The sequence below is a fragment of the Equus caballus genome, chromosome 8 (assembly GCF_041296265.1).
Source record: "Equus caballus isolate H_3958 breed thoroughbred chromosome 8, TB-T2T, whole genome shotgun sequence".
Taxonomy (NCBI): Eukaryota; Metazoa; Chordata; class Mammalia; order Perissodactyla; family Equidae; genus Equus; species Equus caballus.
Genome location: NC_091691.1, coordinates 12,652,440 through 12,669,342, shown reverse-complemented (window position 1 = coordinate 12,669,342; position 16,903 = coordinate 12,652,440). Strand labels below are relative to the sequence as shown.

Sequence of the window (16,903 nt, the reverse complement as noted above, 5' to 3'; positions counted from 1 at the left end):
TTAAGCTATATTTGTCCTGCACGTTCTCTCTTAACTAGATTCTCTCTTCACCTTGTCCTCAATCTCTCGACTTTAAAGCAGACGTGGAAAAATCCTGCCTAAATTCCTAAGGTTCACGTTGGTTACTAAAAGGATTCGGTGGAAAGAATCTGTTTTTTCTTTGAGGGTGAAAATAAGTTGTGGAGTTTCAGAGCCTAGATATCTCACAGAGAACATAAGCTTCCTTCCTGAGGCTGGGTGTTTACAGCTGCTCCTCCTGGAAAGCTGGTGTCAATTCCCTTAAGCCAAATCGCCAGGAACACACTTCTTCGTCAGCAAGTTCGGTCTTTCATTCCTTGCAGCCAGAAAGAACACACCCCACGATCTAAGAAAGAGGGCGTTAGAAGGAACGTATTAGAGGATTTGGGCTTTGGCTGGGTGATGTGGGGAAGGATGGAAGGAGGCAGGGTTTGTTCCATACTGAATACTGTTGTCAGCAGGGGCAATTCTATGACTGGACTAACGAAGTAACAGCCATTTCCTTAGAAAAAGAGGAGGATGCTTGGGATTTTGTAGGTTGCATAGTGACCTTGTCTTTGCCTGTGCCTGGACAAAATTATGAGGTAGCCTTGATTTGTCTCATTTTATGCAAGTCTGAGAGTAATCTTGTCTGAGGTTGATATTCTGGATGTGAGGTGGTTTATTTCCAGCATGAGAACAAAACGGTCAGGCTGTGAGTGTCAGATCAGTTCAGGGCATCAGAGGCTGGTATTTTTCTTTCTCTCTGGAAATCCCTCAAATAAAGAACCAGGAAAGAGAGCACCCTGGTCTCACAAGCTTTAGGTGCAAACCTGACTGGGTAACAGTGTGATGTTGGCTAAGTTTCTTGAATTTTCTGTGGCTCAATTTCTCACTTAAAAATGGGTGAAATAGGAGTTCTTCCCCGCTGCGTTGTCCCAGGTTTAAATGAGATGTGCAGGGAAAGCATTGAGCCCAGTGCCTGGCACAGAGTAAATACTCAGTACATCTTAGCTCTTCCCAGTCCATCCCCATCTGCATTGTTATTAGCTGCCTTGTTTTTTCAAACAGCTTCAGACCCTTTCAGGGTATGGATGGACCACTATAAATAAGTGTTCTCCAATTGATGGCCATGGACTTCGTTCCAGTGTTTTACAAACAATGCTGCATGGGACATCTGTATATCTGTGTCTATGTCTATATCTATATCTATCATTGCTTGTGTAAGTATTACTCTAGCATCTGTCTCTGTAAAGGGAAGTGCTGGGTTTAGAAATATATTTGCACATCTATAGTTTTGCTAAATCCTGCCCTACTGCCTTGCAAAGAAGCTTTACCACTTCATATTCCCACTCATTTAAGAGAATATTCTTTTCTCCACCCTCTTGCCAACACTGGGTAGCATCTGTCCCTACCATCTATTTTTGTCAACGATTAAACCCTTCTTGAGAGAGTTCCTCCAATGAGTTTATGCTCATTCGTCTGACTTCACTGACATCCTGGCAAAGCTGAAATCCATATGATTTTTCTCTGTTCTCTTCTATGTTAATGACTGCTCTGTTCTCTCAGATAATCTGGGCCAAGAGACGTGCAAACATATCCCTCCTCCTGGGTGGATGCTGTTGCCTGTTGGGTTTGCACACTGTCCTGGATTTTGAGGGTGAGGGCCTGGTTCATAGATGAGGTTTGAGGTTGCGTTCCCCTGAGTTCCACTGAGAGAGTCCAGGCTGCAGGGCATTGGGAACTCGCTAACCCTAAGGAGTGAGGTGTCCATGACTGGAATCGAGCAGAACAACACCTGGAAAATAGAGACCTGTAAGTTGAAATTTTCGTTAGAAATGGAGTTCCAAAAATAGAACTGTTCTTTATTTCTAGTCCGAATAGGAGGAGAGATTGCATTCAATGTAAACAATGTGTTTGGGGAACTTAATAGAGCGGCTGTTCTATTGCTCTCCTTGAATTGGTTCGCCTGTGCCGGGAACTGGTACTTGCTATAAAACCTTGTCTGGTGAGCTCAGAAGAACAAGGAGCTAAAACATAATTTGACTTAGAAAACAGAGGTAGATGATGGATTCGTAGAGAATGTTATGGGGAGTTAAGTATCGTGGCCTCTTCACTCTTTTAGAGATTTGGTTGGTCCCATTAAAGAGACACTCCTCCAGCGCCTGAAATGCCCTTCATAGTGTCCTTCCTGATACAAGGGTTTGGGAACAGTCATAGGAAGGGGAACACAAGATTTACACAGCACAAGGTTTTTACTGTGGTTCTTTGGTCTTTTTTAGTTTATGGGCATTAGCATACATGTTTTGAAAATTAAAAAATCAGCAGAATAGAGACAAGCATCTGAATTAGTTTTCTAATGCTGCCTGTTAACAGATTACAAAAACAGTGGTATAAAACAACACACATTTGTTATCTCTCAGTTCTGTAGATCAGAAGTCTGGAAGGACAGGACTGGATCCTCTGCCCACAGAATCGATCGGTGTGTCCTCTCCCTCTGAATAGGTCTGATATTGACCCTGTCGGGGTTCTGACTGTCTCCCATGAGGGCCTGCCCTTGCGATCTCATGCTCCTCTGGGATCCTCTTTATTGACCTGATTTCTCTCCGTCGTGATCTCTTTCCGCTCCCCTGGGCGGCTCAGGAGAAAGCCTAGAACTGTGGAGCCCCAGAACTGACCTCCGCCCTCTCTTTCTCCAAGAGGAGAAGAAAATCACAGAGGTCTTCAGACAGAAATGACCCAGATGAGGGTTGAGATCCCCAGTGATTAGAGCAGAGAGAACCTAAAGGACAGCGGAGGCACTCTAGAAGCCCCGACTGCGGAAGCAGGGTCCTCTTTGTGTCCCACGACAGGTGAGAACCCTTCCTGGAAAGGGGGACACTTCCCACACAAAGGACACCTTGGACAAGGGACTTACCGTGCTCCAGCTGAGTCATTCTTGCTGCCCCTAGAGCTTTTGGAGGTTTCCATCCTAGATTGTTTGTTTAATGGTGGGGCTCTTTCCTTGCATGAGATTGTCCTTGGAATTTTTTTCGGAAATGCAGTTTTTTGGGCCTTAACCACAGACGTTTTCAACAAGCGCCACACTGTCTCCGATGTGGATGTCTTTAGCTATGAAGCTGGTGGCCACGGATTGGAGCCCTGTCTACTGCATGATATCTCATTTAATCATCCACCACCACTCTGGTGGTCAATGCTGCCTTCTCTCTTTCACATTCTACATTCTCCTCCATTATACATGAGATAAATACTCTCAAAGAGGGTAATGCAATCCTCCACACAAGCATTCTGGGTCCGTGGTGGAGCTGGTCTTTCACCCTCTGACTGCCTTCCCCAAGGCCGTGCTTCTATTGCTTCAACACAGACCTGGGATAGGGTTTGCCTGCAGATGTGGTTGGGACCAGAAGACATCAGCGAAAGTTAGTTATTCCTGGGAACTCTTGTTTATCCACTTGGCAAGTATCTCCTGAGAGGTTTATCTGGCGGGCTCTTGTGAAGGCCCTGGGGAGATGGGGTGGACAAGGCAGAGAGCGCGCCTGCTCTCAGGAAGATGATCTTCTGACACAGGAGCTAGACGTTTCGCAGGTGATCCCATAAATACATTTTCTTTTTAAAGATCGGTGCCTGAGCTAACAACTGTTGCCAATCTTTTTTTCCCTCCTTGCTTTTTCTCCCCAAATCTTCCCAGTACATAGTTGTATATTTTAGTTGTGGGTCCTTCTAGTTGTGGCATGTGGGACACTGCCTCAGCATGGCCTGATGAGCGGTGCCATGTCCGCACTCAGGTTCCGAACCAGTGAAACCCTGGGCCAACAAAGCAAAGCCCGCAAACTTAACCGCTCGACCACAGGGCTGGCCCCCCTAAGTACATTTCAATGGTCGCTGTGATAAATTGTACTTAATACTTGTGTGTGCTGGTCTCATTGTGCCAACTCGGCTTGAAAACTGACTGAGTATGCATGAGGAGACTATAGAACTGTGATAAAAGAATTGTCCCCGACAAGGTCCTTCAGAGATTTTCGTTTTAACAGTGGAAATACTGATGTTTGATCCAGTGTCCCCTCAGATTCAGGTGTGGGTTCCTGGAGGGTGTGGTAGGTGCTTTTGCACATGGAATCTTGTGGCCGATGCTTTTGTGGTGCCTCTGCCGCCGTCAAGTGGTGAAGGATCCTGGGAAAATCTGCTCTTCTCTCTGGGCCTCAGTTTGCTCATCAATAAGATAAGGTTGTTATTCAAATCCTCAAAATCCTTTCCTGCTCGGTTTTCTCTAAGTGCATGGAGGAATGAGTTGTGTGTTAAATGTGCCCTGGGAACTGCAGCCAAGAGCCGACCTTGGTCCCTTCTCTGTTTGTCTCCAGCAGGAGCCTGAGCTGAGCTCACGGGCTGAAAGCACAGAAATGAGAGAGCGGATGGAAGAAAGAAAATCAGCAGGTTTGGAGGCTGAGAACAACCCAAAGAATGGTCAGGTACTGGTGGAGCAGGTGGTTGCCAAAGGAGGTGAGAATCAGGCCAAGTTGAGTTCAGAAAAGTCAAGGGAAACTGAGGAATGCGTACAGCATCACCCAGCTCCGCATGAGCAGGCCTGGGCTGAACAGTGAGGACTGGGAGAGCAACTTACTCCACGGTGAACCTGTGCACCTGCCAAGGAGATCCAAGGATGGATCGGGGTTGGTTTCTCCTTCTGGGAAGCACCAATTCCAAGAAGAGGAGGAAGCGACCATGAGGCTCTGCCCTAGACCCCGCAGCCTCCACCTTGGGGCTGCCCTCACACTGGATGCCCTCGCAGTAAGTGTGGGCTTAGAGGGATAAATGATGTTTGAGGAAAGGCTGGACATGTCCGTTCTTACGTTAAACAGTTGTGCCCTAAAGCCAGGAGGGCCATGGCTAGGGAACCCTTGCATCTGAATCAGTGATCCTAATAATGTTCTTCTGTATTTATGTTGAGAAAGGCTTCACACACAATATCTCTTAAATATTTGTTGAGAGCTTAACTTCCCCTACGCTGTGTTAAGAACTTGGAGTTCAGAAAAGAGTGAGATTTCCCTGAGGAAATCAGAGCAGGGAGAGGAAGAATACAAGCAGACAGTTTCAATACCATGTGGTAGCTCTCGTAAGCGTGGGTGTCGTGGCAGCCCAGAGGATGGGAGGGGAGGCCGAGGACATCTCTTCCTAATGACAGGGTGAACCATTGAGTGGAAGCCCTGAGGACAGTCCCGTCATCAGCACAGCTGACCCCAGGTGAGTGTCATAGGGCCTAGAGAGTGCAGGGCAGGCTCCTCTCTAAGGATGGGCATCTGCTACATCCTGAGAGAGAGCAGAGCATTCCTGACAGGACATTTGGGACAAGAATGTAGTGAGATGATGATTTGCGACCACTTTGATTCGATCAGTGAACGAATGTCACGAGAGCCTCGTCAGGGCTTGACTTGGTGCTGGGAGCCATGAATACAGAGATGAAGAAAATATTCCAGCTTCACAGAGCTCTCAGTCTAGGAACCAGGAAGTCATGAAAAACGTAGTGGTAGTGGGTCATTGCAGGAAGTGGCCAGTGCTGCCTTGGGATGACCTCGCTGGTTGTCCTTCTCCCCTTTCTGTTTTTTTCCAGCAGATAGATGACCTTTCCTGGCCCAGTGACCTAGGACCTCAGCCAGATTTCAGCCTCTCGGGATACAAGCCATCAGGCTCCATGTTGGCTCCAAGCAGTCAACACTACCAATGTCACCAGAGAAAACTGCCGATCTCAGAAGTTACTGTCTATGTCCTGGCCAGCTGGAGAAATAAAGAGGCAAGTCGAACTAGGCTTTTTCTTTCATTTTAATTTTTTTCTTTTATTTTTAATGAGGTCACATTGATTTATAACATTCGACAGATTTCAAATATCCTTCATTATTATTCGACTTCTGTTTCCATGACATTATTCACCACCAAAAGTCTAGAGAATCTCCTCCAGAGAGTGTCCTGGTGACCAACCGTCATAGTTGAGTGTCCCAAATATTGGCATGGGCCTCCTTCCTGTGTTTCATTTCACAGATCTTATTTACATAGTAGCCGTATCAAGAGAAAAAACAGAGAGATGGACTCAAAATGACTGAACAATGTGTGACTCGGCAATGAATCTCAAAAACCTTCAAGATCCCACTCAGAAAGTGATGTTTTCGGGAATACAATCCATGGTTGGGGTGTAGTGTCATGTAGGGAGAGAAAATCAATTGCATTTAGCAGCACTCAGTGACTTGTAAAAACAACACCTTCCCCAAATGACCCAAATGATGACTGCATAGACCAAATAACGAAGAGAGCCACTGATTTCCACTGATCTTACAGAAGCAGGAGGTCCTTCATGCGCTTAAACAAGCTGGGAAAACGGCTGGGTCTCTAGGGCCACGAAACAAAACAAATCCCACTGTGGGTGCCGTAAGAGGCAAAACAGATTTTATGGCAGTGGCCGCAAGATGGCAGAGAAAACGGCTTGAGGCTTTTGGAGTCGCAAACGAGTTGGCTCAGAAGAACAGGACATCTTAGAAAAACATGTTTGGCAAAATTTTGGACCCCGTGGACACTAAATGTTTAGCCCGGGACCTGCGGTCATTCTGTCTAGAATTCATTCTGTATTCTCTTGGACCAACAGTCACTTTTACAAAGGAGGTCAGGAAGCTGCACATCAGCACACACACCTGAAATGGAAACGGTGTATTTTTTCAAAAAAGCCAGAACAACAGAGAAGTTATTTCTCATTTCCAAATTGGAGTTTTTGACCTAACTGAAGAATTGACTGCCATAGATATTAACTACTCATGATGCTCACAAACATGCTGACTTAAAGATAGTATGATAACTTTGATAAAGAGCAATGGAAAACAACTGCTTTTACTGTTAGCACACCGTCCTCCAGGAATGTCAGTGGAAGTAGTGAGCGACATTACAACACCTGAACGCCCAACAGGAAACAGGTCAAAGAAGGAGGAGACAGTCAGTCCAATGTATACAATTACGTGTAACGTACACAACTGTGAGTTGGTTGGTAACAAACCAATGGGAGAAGTCTATGTTTATATTGACTCTCGGGTCCTGTCACATGGGCAGAGTATTGGGAAACAAAACATTGGACTGCACAAAGAAAGTCAGTTTGGACACTGCCTTTAGAAAACGATTAAACAGATATAAAGAAAACACATCTAAAGGTGTTTGTGAGCCATGTTTTAGCCCAGCAAGAATAAGCTTTAGGAGAGATCCATAATGACAAATAGATGCTTTGGTCTTTCAGAGACAAGTCGTCTGACCCACTGGGAATGAGACCTGTGAGTCATCCAGGTGAGCAGGCTTTACATGACTGGCTGGAAAGCTCAGTGACTGAAGAGAGAACTGAAATATGCTGCACACACCGGTCATGGCGTAATTTGAACGGAAGATCTTTCACCCTCTTTTGGGGGGAACGAGGCTGGCGCAAAGGGACTACAGATTCTGTTGCAGCCACAGGGCTCCGATCCTTACAGACTGATGGGAGTGGACGCCTACTTCAGAGATGGTACAGGAGGCACTGTCTAAGCAGGAACTTATGATATTTGAGGGCTCTATCTTTGCATAGCGTTCGAAAGATTCTGGCAGGACATAATGCTGGAATAGATTATGGCAGACTAAATGAAATAACACGGGCGCAGACTGCCCCCTAAATCTCCCAACTGGCGTCGCAGCTGGATACAAGGACAAACTGGCAGCCTCACCAACCGAATGCTCACTTTTAAGGAAATCTTGCTGATGAACACACAAAACCTTTCACGTTCGTTAGTCCACAACAGCCCTCCTGCAAACACCTCCCGGCCGCAGGACTCAACATGGGTGTTGATTATCTTCTTTGGCCTGATGGTCAAACCTCAATTGATGTGAAGAAGATTCTTCTCACCTGGCAAGTACACAAGTCCCCAAAACTGCGGTCTCTGCCCGATCTGGCTTGATTCTGAAGCATTTGTTTCTAGCAGGATACACGGTCAATATACAAAAATCTATTTTATGTCTATGTAATTCCAGTGCACAACTGAAATGTAAGAAACAATAGCGTCAAACAAACGAAAGTACAGGACGTTGGTGAAAGAAATTGATGACGACCTAAAACATGAAGACCAATTCCCTGTTCATGGGTCAGAAGACTCATTATTTTCGAGATGTCAGTTTTCCCCAATTGGGTCTATAGATCCAACCCAAGCCAACTCAAATCTCAGTCAGCATCTTAGGGAGACAGGAATGATGTGATTCTAAATGAATATAAAATGACAAAGATCTAGCGTAGTGAAAACATTTATAAAATAAAAAAACAATGTTGGAGGGCCAGCTCTACCTCATTTCAAGAACTATTATAGAGTTATTTTGTTCAAAGCAGTACGGAATTGGTGTAATGATAAGTCAACAGATCGATGGAACAGAACACAGAGTCAAAAAGTAAACTAATACCTATAATGAGACTGATTTTTTACATTTTTATTTATTTATTTATATTTTTCTTGAGTAAGAGTAGCCCTGAGCTAACATCCGCCGCTAACCTTCCTCATTTTGCTGAGAAAGATTGTCCCTGAGCTGAAATCTGTGTCCTTCCTCTACTTTATATGTGGGATGCCTGCCACAGCGTGGCTTGAGGAGCAGCGAGGAGATCGCCGCCCAGGATCCGAACCACTGAATCCCATGCCACCGTTGGAGCACACGAACTTAGCTGCTACAACACTGGGCCAGCCCCAGGAGACTGATCTTCGGCAAATGCAAAAAGACACTGCAGTGGGGAAAGATAGTCTTTTCAACAAATGATAAAGAATGATCTCTTTCAAGCTTTTCAACTAGTGGTTGTTTATATCTACATGAAAAATACTTAAATAAATAAATAGAATCCATGTCTCACAGGATATCCAAAAATTAACTCAAAATACATAATAGATCTAAATGTAAACGTTAAAACTGTAAAACTTCAGAAGAAAACAAAGAGCAAAATTTTTCTGACTTTAGGTTAGACAAATGTTTCTTAGATTGATACAAAAAAACCATAATCAATAAGAGAAAACATTGAGAAATTGACTGTGACAAAAATGGAAAACATTTGCTTTTCAAAAAACACTGGTTAGTGAATGAAAAGTCAAGCCACTGTGAATTGAAAATATTTGTAACTCACTTATGTGAGAAAGGACTTATACCCAGACTATACAGGAACTCTTAAAACCAAATCATAAAAAGGCAAACCAATTTTAAATTGGGTGGAAGATTTGTATAGTAATTCTGGAAATAGGCAATGTAAGCTATCCATCTTTCATCTACTTTTGTGAAATTGCTTTGATAATTCAAGATCATTTGCGTTTCCATATAAATTTCAGAATCAGCTTGTCAGTGTCCCAACAAACCTGCTGGAATTTGGAATAGGACTGTAATAGATCTGTGGATCCCTTTGGGGAGAATTGACGTCTAAAGCATCTTGAGTTTTCCAATCCACAAGTTTCTCTCTCCATTAATTGAGTTCTTTAATTTCGCGAAGTATTGTTCTGTAGTTTTCACTGGACCTTTCTTACACATATTTTGTCTGGTAAGATAATGCAGTGAGAGAATTGGTCAAAAGACTTGAGGAAATACTTCTCAAAAGAAGATATGTTAATGGCCAAAAAGCACATGAAAAGTTGCTCAACTCTGTCGTCCGGGAAATAAATTCATCCTGCAGTGGTTCCCATTCCCCATCCATCAGCATGACTAAAATTAAAGAGACTGGAAATACCACATGTGGTGAGGGTGCAAAGCAACTAGAAATCTCTTGCACTTGTGGGAATGAAAAATGGCACAACCACTTGGAACAGCTGCACCACAGGTAAACACACACCAGTCACGGAAAAGCCGCTCCACTCCTAGGTGTTTACGCAATATGTTCACACAACAATCCGCACACGAATATCCACAATAGCTTTATTCATAATGGCCAAAACCTGGGAACTGCACAGATGTCCATTAATAGACGAATGTATAAATAGACACGATACAGCCGTACAAAGGAATACCCCTTAGCAATACAAAGGCATGAACTGTTCATGTGTGGAGCAACGTGGATGGATTTTAAAGTCATTACGCTGCATGAAGAAGTGCAGACATGAAAGAGTACATGTATGGTTCCATTATATAAAGTCGTTAAAAATGCAAACCCATCTGTAATGACCGTGTTGCCTGGGGCTGGGGGTTGAGGGAGTGATGGACTGCAAAGGAGCGCAAGAAAGGTCACGAGCTAATGGAAATGCCCTGTGTCATGATGGTGGCAGTAGTTTCATTAGTGTATAGTCCGTCAGATGCATTTAATTGTATCCTTTAAGGTGGTGCAGCCTATTGTACCTAAATTATACCTCAGCAGCGTTCATATCATAATCGGTTGTATTTCTCCATTCTAGCCATGAGTTACTGAGAAAACAAAATTCAGTAGAACAGTATAAAGATTACCATCCACAATCATTAAATGCCTTAGAACACATATAATAAACACCCCTGAAAACTATTACTGAGAGAAGTTAAAGAAGATCTAAATAAATCGACCCAAATCTATGAAATTCATAGACTGGAAGCTTCAATATTGCTAGAATGACAGATCAACATTATCCCAATTAATATTGCAGCAGGCATTTTTTGGGTAGATTTTCAAGCTAATTCTAAATTGTATATGGAAGTGAAAGTACCTAGAATAGCGAAGACAACCTTGAAGGAGAATTAAGTTGGAGGACACACTCTACTACATTTCAAAATTCACCTTAAAGCTATAATAATTACAACATTGTAATATTGGTGCAAGTAAACACAACACAAGCAAATCAATGTGAAAGAGTCAAGAGTAAAATATTTACCCACATACACACGCAATTATTTGATGTTTTTTTTAAAATAAAGTCACCAATACGTTTCACTGGGGAAATCAAAGACTTTTCCATAAAAAGTGTTAGAAAAAATGAATACTTATTTAAAAATAAGTTAATATGAAAAACCACGTCCCACCGTACATTGAAGTTAATTGGAGATGTGAAAGTTAAACCTATAAAGCCTTTGAAAACAAATGCGAATATTTTCATGAACCATGAAGATGCAAAAATTTCTTAGGCACAATACCCAGGAACTCGCTATAGATGAAAAATGGATCAAGGTGGATTTCATAAACTATCGATTCTTTAGCTTATCAGACATGACTATTTAAAAAGTGTAAAAGCAATTCATAGACTAGGAATAATTACTTGCAATACTTATATCTGATGAGGAACAGTAAATCCTATAAAGTCAGAAGGAAAATTACAAACAACCTCATTTATTAATGAGCAGATTAGAAAAGCCACTTGGCATAATAAGAGAGTCACTTGGCCAGTAAGCTTTGGAAAACCGAGATGGCAAACCACCACACAGCCTGCAGGATGGCTAAAATTAAAAAGACTGAGAATACTAAGTGTTGGGGACTATACTAGAGAGACTGGAAGTGTCCTGTATTTGGGGGGAAATGTGAAAGGATACAACTCCTTTGCGAGAGTCCGTGTCAGTTTCGACCCTTTCCCCAGGCAATTCTGTTCCTAGGTGTATGTACCCAGGAGACGGGGTATCTCCACAAGTGAATGTCCCCACCAAAACTCATATGTGAATATTCACAGTTGCTTCATGCACAATAACCAAAAATGAATCTGTCCATCATCGGAAAAATGGGTAATGAAATTGTGCTATAACCATAAAAGAGAATATTTCTTGGCAAGTAAAAAACCAAATTATTGACATGGTAGCCTGTCAAGATTGAACCTCCAAACCAGATATTGAGGGAAAGAACACAGAACGAAAGAGAGATACTGCATCACTGCATTTATATGAAGGGCAAAAATAAGCAAAATTAATCTACGGTGAGAGAATGCAGAATAGTTTCTCTGTGGGGGATGGGTCTTGACTGGCAGGGAGTGCGATAGAAGTCTGGGGGTGATGGAAAGTGTTCTGTTTCTTGGTCTGGGTGGTGATTACACAAGGCCTGTGCATGCTAAATTCATGGAGCTGTACTCTTAACTTTTGTGCATTTTCTTCTAGGTAAATTATACCTCAATAAAAAAAAGTTAGCCATAAAAAAGAGAGATGATGACAGAGTAAAAAGAGTGACAAATGACAGAAAATGGATAATAAATGTTGGACGTAAAAATAATAAGAATCCCTTGAGAAGGAACCCAAAGCAATGGAACACAACAAACACTGAAACGTATAGTTTAACCAAAAAAGATAATGAAATTTAAAAGTTCTAATAATATTAAAGCGACACGCTGCTACCTTGGGAAAATCAGCCTAGAACCACAAACGCTGAGATTATTCCAGCAAAAGTACTGCCACTCAGTTTGACATCATGGTACGAGGCTGACTTCGAAGGCCAAAGAGAAATGGTTTCTAGTGCTCAATCCTCTGCTCACTCGATGTGTGATCTTGGGAAACTGTGTCGTCTTTCTGGGTTTTCTCAGAAGAGGATAAAACCTGACTAATAGCATAGCTGGAAGGACCTGCAACTAGAACATACAGCTATGTTATACAACTGTGTACTGGGGGGCTTCGGGGAGAAGAAGAATAAAAAACCTGACTAACAGGCTAGTTCATAGGATTAAACACGAACACCCGAACAATTATAGGCCCTAAGAACATACGTGACTTTGAGTCCTCCTTTACTCACTGTAAATCTGTAGCCAGAAAACTATGGGCAGAGAACACATTAGTTGTTCTTAAAAAAACACTTTTCCACCATTTCTGGAAAGAAGTCGTGGATGCAGTAAAAAGAATTGGAGAGGAACAAGAGCCTTTTGAACAGCCATCCCCAAACCCTGAAGCGGGGCTCGTTTCCATCAGAGACCAGAGAGGAAAGTCTTGCCTAAGCCCAGCCCCTGCAGTCTTCCCCGTCTGGAGGGGACTGAGGGCGTCCACTCTAGCTCCAGAACAATCAGGGCTCCCAAGGGTTTCTCAGAAAAACAATCAGTTGCTCCACTCTAAAGATATTGAACAATTTTTGAAACCAGGAGAGGTCAAGCAGAAGCTGAAGCACAAAACCAGAACTCTCTCCTGAATCAATGCCAGGATGTCAATAAATACCATTTCCCAGATCTCTGTTCTTTTTTTTTTTTTTTTTTTGAGGAAGATTAGCCCTGAGCTAACTGCTGCCTATCCTCCTCTTTTTGCTGAAGAACACTGGCCCTGAGCTGACATCCATGCCCATCTTCCTCTACTTTATACATGGGACGCCTACCACAGCATGGCTTTTGCCAAGGAGTGCCATGTCTGCACCCGGGATCTGAAGTGGCGAACCCCGGGCCACCGAGAAGCAGAACATGCCAACTTAACCGCTACGCCACCGGGCCGGCCCCCCAGATCTCTGTTCTAGTACGTGGATGCTCCATCGGAGTGGTGGGCAGGCCTGTGAATATCAATCAAGAAGGATATAAAAATATACCAATTTATAGGAATCAAAATTCAAAAATGTCCCCCTATACTAACCCAGGAAAGCTCTAATTCAAAGCAGTGTGTTGTAAAGAACAGAGGTTTAGATCTTTGTGACCTTTGATTAGGTAAGGATTGCTGAGATCTGACGGCTAAAGCAAAAACAATCAATGAATAAATAGATCGACTGGACTTCACCAAAATTAAAATTTTCTGTGCTTCAAAGGATGCCAACAAGGAAGTGAAAAGACAACCCACAGAATCAGCGAAGACAGCTGCAAAACATATATCCGGTAAGGGCGTAGTACCCAGAAAATTTAATGGACTCTTACAATGCAACAGTAAAAAGACAAATAATCTATGAATGGAAAAAGCATTTGAATAGGCAGTTCTCCGTATATAATGTACAAATGGTCACTAAGAACATGAAAGGACGCTCAACGTCGTTAGTCATTAAGAAAATGGAAATCAAACCCACAATGAGATACCACTTCACAACCACTACTATGATGTATTAAAAGACAGGAGTAGCAAGTGTTGAGGAGGATGTGGAGAAACTGGAATCCTCGTGCATTGCTCGTGGGAACGTAAAAGGGCACAATTGCTTTGGCAAACAGTTTGTCACTTCCTCAAAGTTAAATATAGAGCTGATGTAGACATAGCAATTCCACTCCTAGGTATACATCCAAGAGAACTGAACACATGTGGTCACAAACAAACTCGCACATGAACATTCATAGCAGCATTATGCATAGCAGCCCAAAGTAGAAACAACCCAAATAGCCATCAACTGATGAATGAACAATATGTAGCATAGCCATAAATGAAATTGTATTAAGGCATGAAAATAGTAAAAGTACTGATACATGCCAAACCATGGGTCAACCTTGAGAACAGTATACTAAGAAGCCAGACACAAAAGACCACATGTTGAATAGTTCGTTTTAGAAGAAATGTCCACATTCGGCAAGTCCATAGGGAGAGCAGGTAGAGAAGTGGTTGCCAAGGGCTGGGAGAATGGGAGAATAGGCAGTAACTGCCAATAGGTATGGCGTTTCATTCTGGAGGTAGTGCAAACATTCAGAAATTAGGTAGTGGTGAGAGTTTCACCACCTTCCAAATAGACTGAAAGTCACTGACTTGGACACAAAATGCTGAATTTTACTGCTTATGAATTATGCCCTGATGATGATAATAAGGCAGCAATGTGACTTTGCACAGTCTCATGCCCTGTATTTTCGTGAAACAATGTGTCTCAAATTAATAACCAGTGGCCAGAATATGATGCTGTTAGCCTTTTGTGAACAATATATTGGATGAAAAAATTAAACTCGGGAAAATTTTGGTAGCAATGAGGTATAGGCGAAGAAAGTACCTCCTAGGGAAGACATGACACGAGAATGAACTGGAAAATGTGGGAAGAAGATTTGGGGGCAGAGGGGGACTACCTGACCCCTGGCTTCAGCCCTTACAGCCAGGAGACCTTGGGCCAGTTACACACCCTCTCTGTGCCTTGGTTTCTTCATCCGCAAACCAGGGAAATGTAATGCTTTCCTCACAAGTCGATGGTGAAGGTTAGAATTAATAATGTATCTGAAATAATCAGCCCCAAACTGTGAGGAAGGTCGATGACAGCAGTGGGCCCTCAACCTGTTTCGCATCTGAGCGACTTCAGCCAATCCATTCCATGCCCCACCTCCGCCCATTGAATCAGAATCGCTACGAGTGAGGACTGTGAACTTGATTGGTACCAACCCTCCCAGATGACTCTTCTAAGGATTCCCCCCCCCACCCCCCCGCCGGGGCGGGAAACACTGAGCTGTGTAAGTTTTACGCAAAAGACAAAAGTAGGACACAGCAGAGCCACAAGGACATTTCCAATCTGCTCTCTCAAGCAGAGGAGGAACTGTTGGAGGACCCTAGAATGGAAAGGGACCTGGCGCGGCTGACCCCGTTTTAACCTCATCCAGTTTATGGCACAGACACAAGCCCTTGGGGACATACGCCTGAGGTACCCCACGGTCCACCTTGAAATAGTGAAAGCCCTCATTTCAAATCCCGGCTTGCTTTGAACAGAAGTTAAATTTACCCTCTTCTGCTCATGGAAGGGACCAGTCTTCCACAAGCCTTTTACCTTACCAAATTTAATCATATCGGGATTGATGCACATTTCAACAGAGAAGTTTCAATGAGAAAGCCTTATAAATATTCTAGCCATTCAACAAGAAACCAGAACATTAGCAAGTTCAGGACAGTTCAGCCCAATAGATCACAGGCACTGAGACATGACTCCTGACCTGAGTTACAGGGAGGTCATCTTTCCTGTCGTTTGACATCATGCCGACTAATGAGGTGGGAAAGCAGCTACCCATTCTCAGATCTGGGTCGCTCTCGCCTCCAGACTGTGCCTGACGTCCTGTCACCATAAGCATTTCAGGGAGACTCTGGAAGAGCCCAGCCGGCACTTCTGCTATTGGACGTGCATGCAGCTGGGTTAGTAGGACAAGGGAGCGCTCTAGAAGCGAAGCCAGGTCACAGAGAGAGACAAAGAGCACAGTAAACGGGACAAATGCAGGATAAAGACAAATAGGTTTCTCCTACTGTTCCAGAACGCAAAGCAATCACTCACTTGCTCTTATAAAGAAGAAGCGTTTGTCGTATTTTTTTCCATTTTTAATTTGGCCAAGTAAATTACTGAACGTCCCCTTCTTCAAGTTTTTTACTTTTTGCTTATGGACAGTAACATTACCTGAAACGATTATGATGAAAATAAGATGCCGTTGTATGTAGACAGCGCTTCTTAGCAAAATGCCTGGCACAATAATACTCAATGAACTATTACTGTTATTATGATTACTATAATTAGCACTGCAAAACGCTCCTCCCTGTGACTTCAAGTGTGTCATGTAACTTTTGCGAGCCTTCCGTTTCGTCAGTTTTAAAGTGAAGGAATTTGACAATGTTTTCTTTTTCCTACCGAATGTCAGGTCCCACAAACACCAGAAAGTAGATTTCTTTAAAGCCTTTGGTGGCTCTCACGCCGATATCATTCCACAGCATAGGTGGAGGACGGCGTGGGACGGGGAGCAGATGAGCTTCCAAAAGTGGCTGATCTACACCTCCATCCTGCACTGTGACGGGAACGCTGGGCCGCACGTGCTCACACCAGTTGCAGCCTTAACTCAGGCAAGTCCAGCAGCTAACCTGAAGAGGCCGATGCCACAGCGGGTCTGCCAAGTCTCAGGCTCACAAGACCCAGTTGGCATCGGATGCTGAGAAGGTCAGGAGAGGGTTCAGGGCATCGTTTTTCAGGGCATGAGGACAAGTCAAAGAGATCTATCGAGCAACGTTCCATGAAAACTGCCCTGGATCCCTGTCTGTTCAATATGTAGGGGAACTGAGGGAACGTAAAAAGTAGCGTCACGTTTACGAATCTTTCCAAAAGAATGAGCACGACACGTATTCCGGGATG

The 16,903-nt window shown here is 43.4% G+C and overlaps 2 long non-coding RNA genes across 3 annotated transcripts; both read right to left on the bottom strand.

The window, feature by feature from the left end:
- Positions 1–286: 286 nt before the first annotated feature.
- LOC138915183 (uncharacterized) lies at positions 287–1,533 on the bottom strand. Its single transcript, XR_011420768.1, has 2 exons — positions 1,413–1,533; positions 287–364 (listed from the first exon to the last, which is right to left on the bottom strand). It is a non-coding gene; the product is annotated as an uncharacterized lncRNA (long non-coding RNA).
- A 4,265-nt stretch (positions 1,534–5,798) lies between these two features.
- On the bottom strand, positions 5,799–9,022 carry LOC111773536 (uncharacterized). Of its 2 annotated transcripts, none has more exons than XR_011420759.1 (2): positions 7,898–9,022; positions 5,799–6,671 (listed from the first exon to the last, which is right to left on the bottom strand). It is a non-coding gene; the product is annotated as an uncharacterized lncRNA (long non-coding RNA). The 2 variants fall into 2 exon arrangements; XR_002808105.2 differs by having other exon boundaries at positions 7,734–8,752.
- Positions 9,023–16,903: the final 7,881 nt, after the last annotated feature.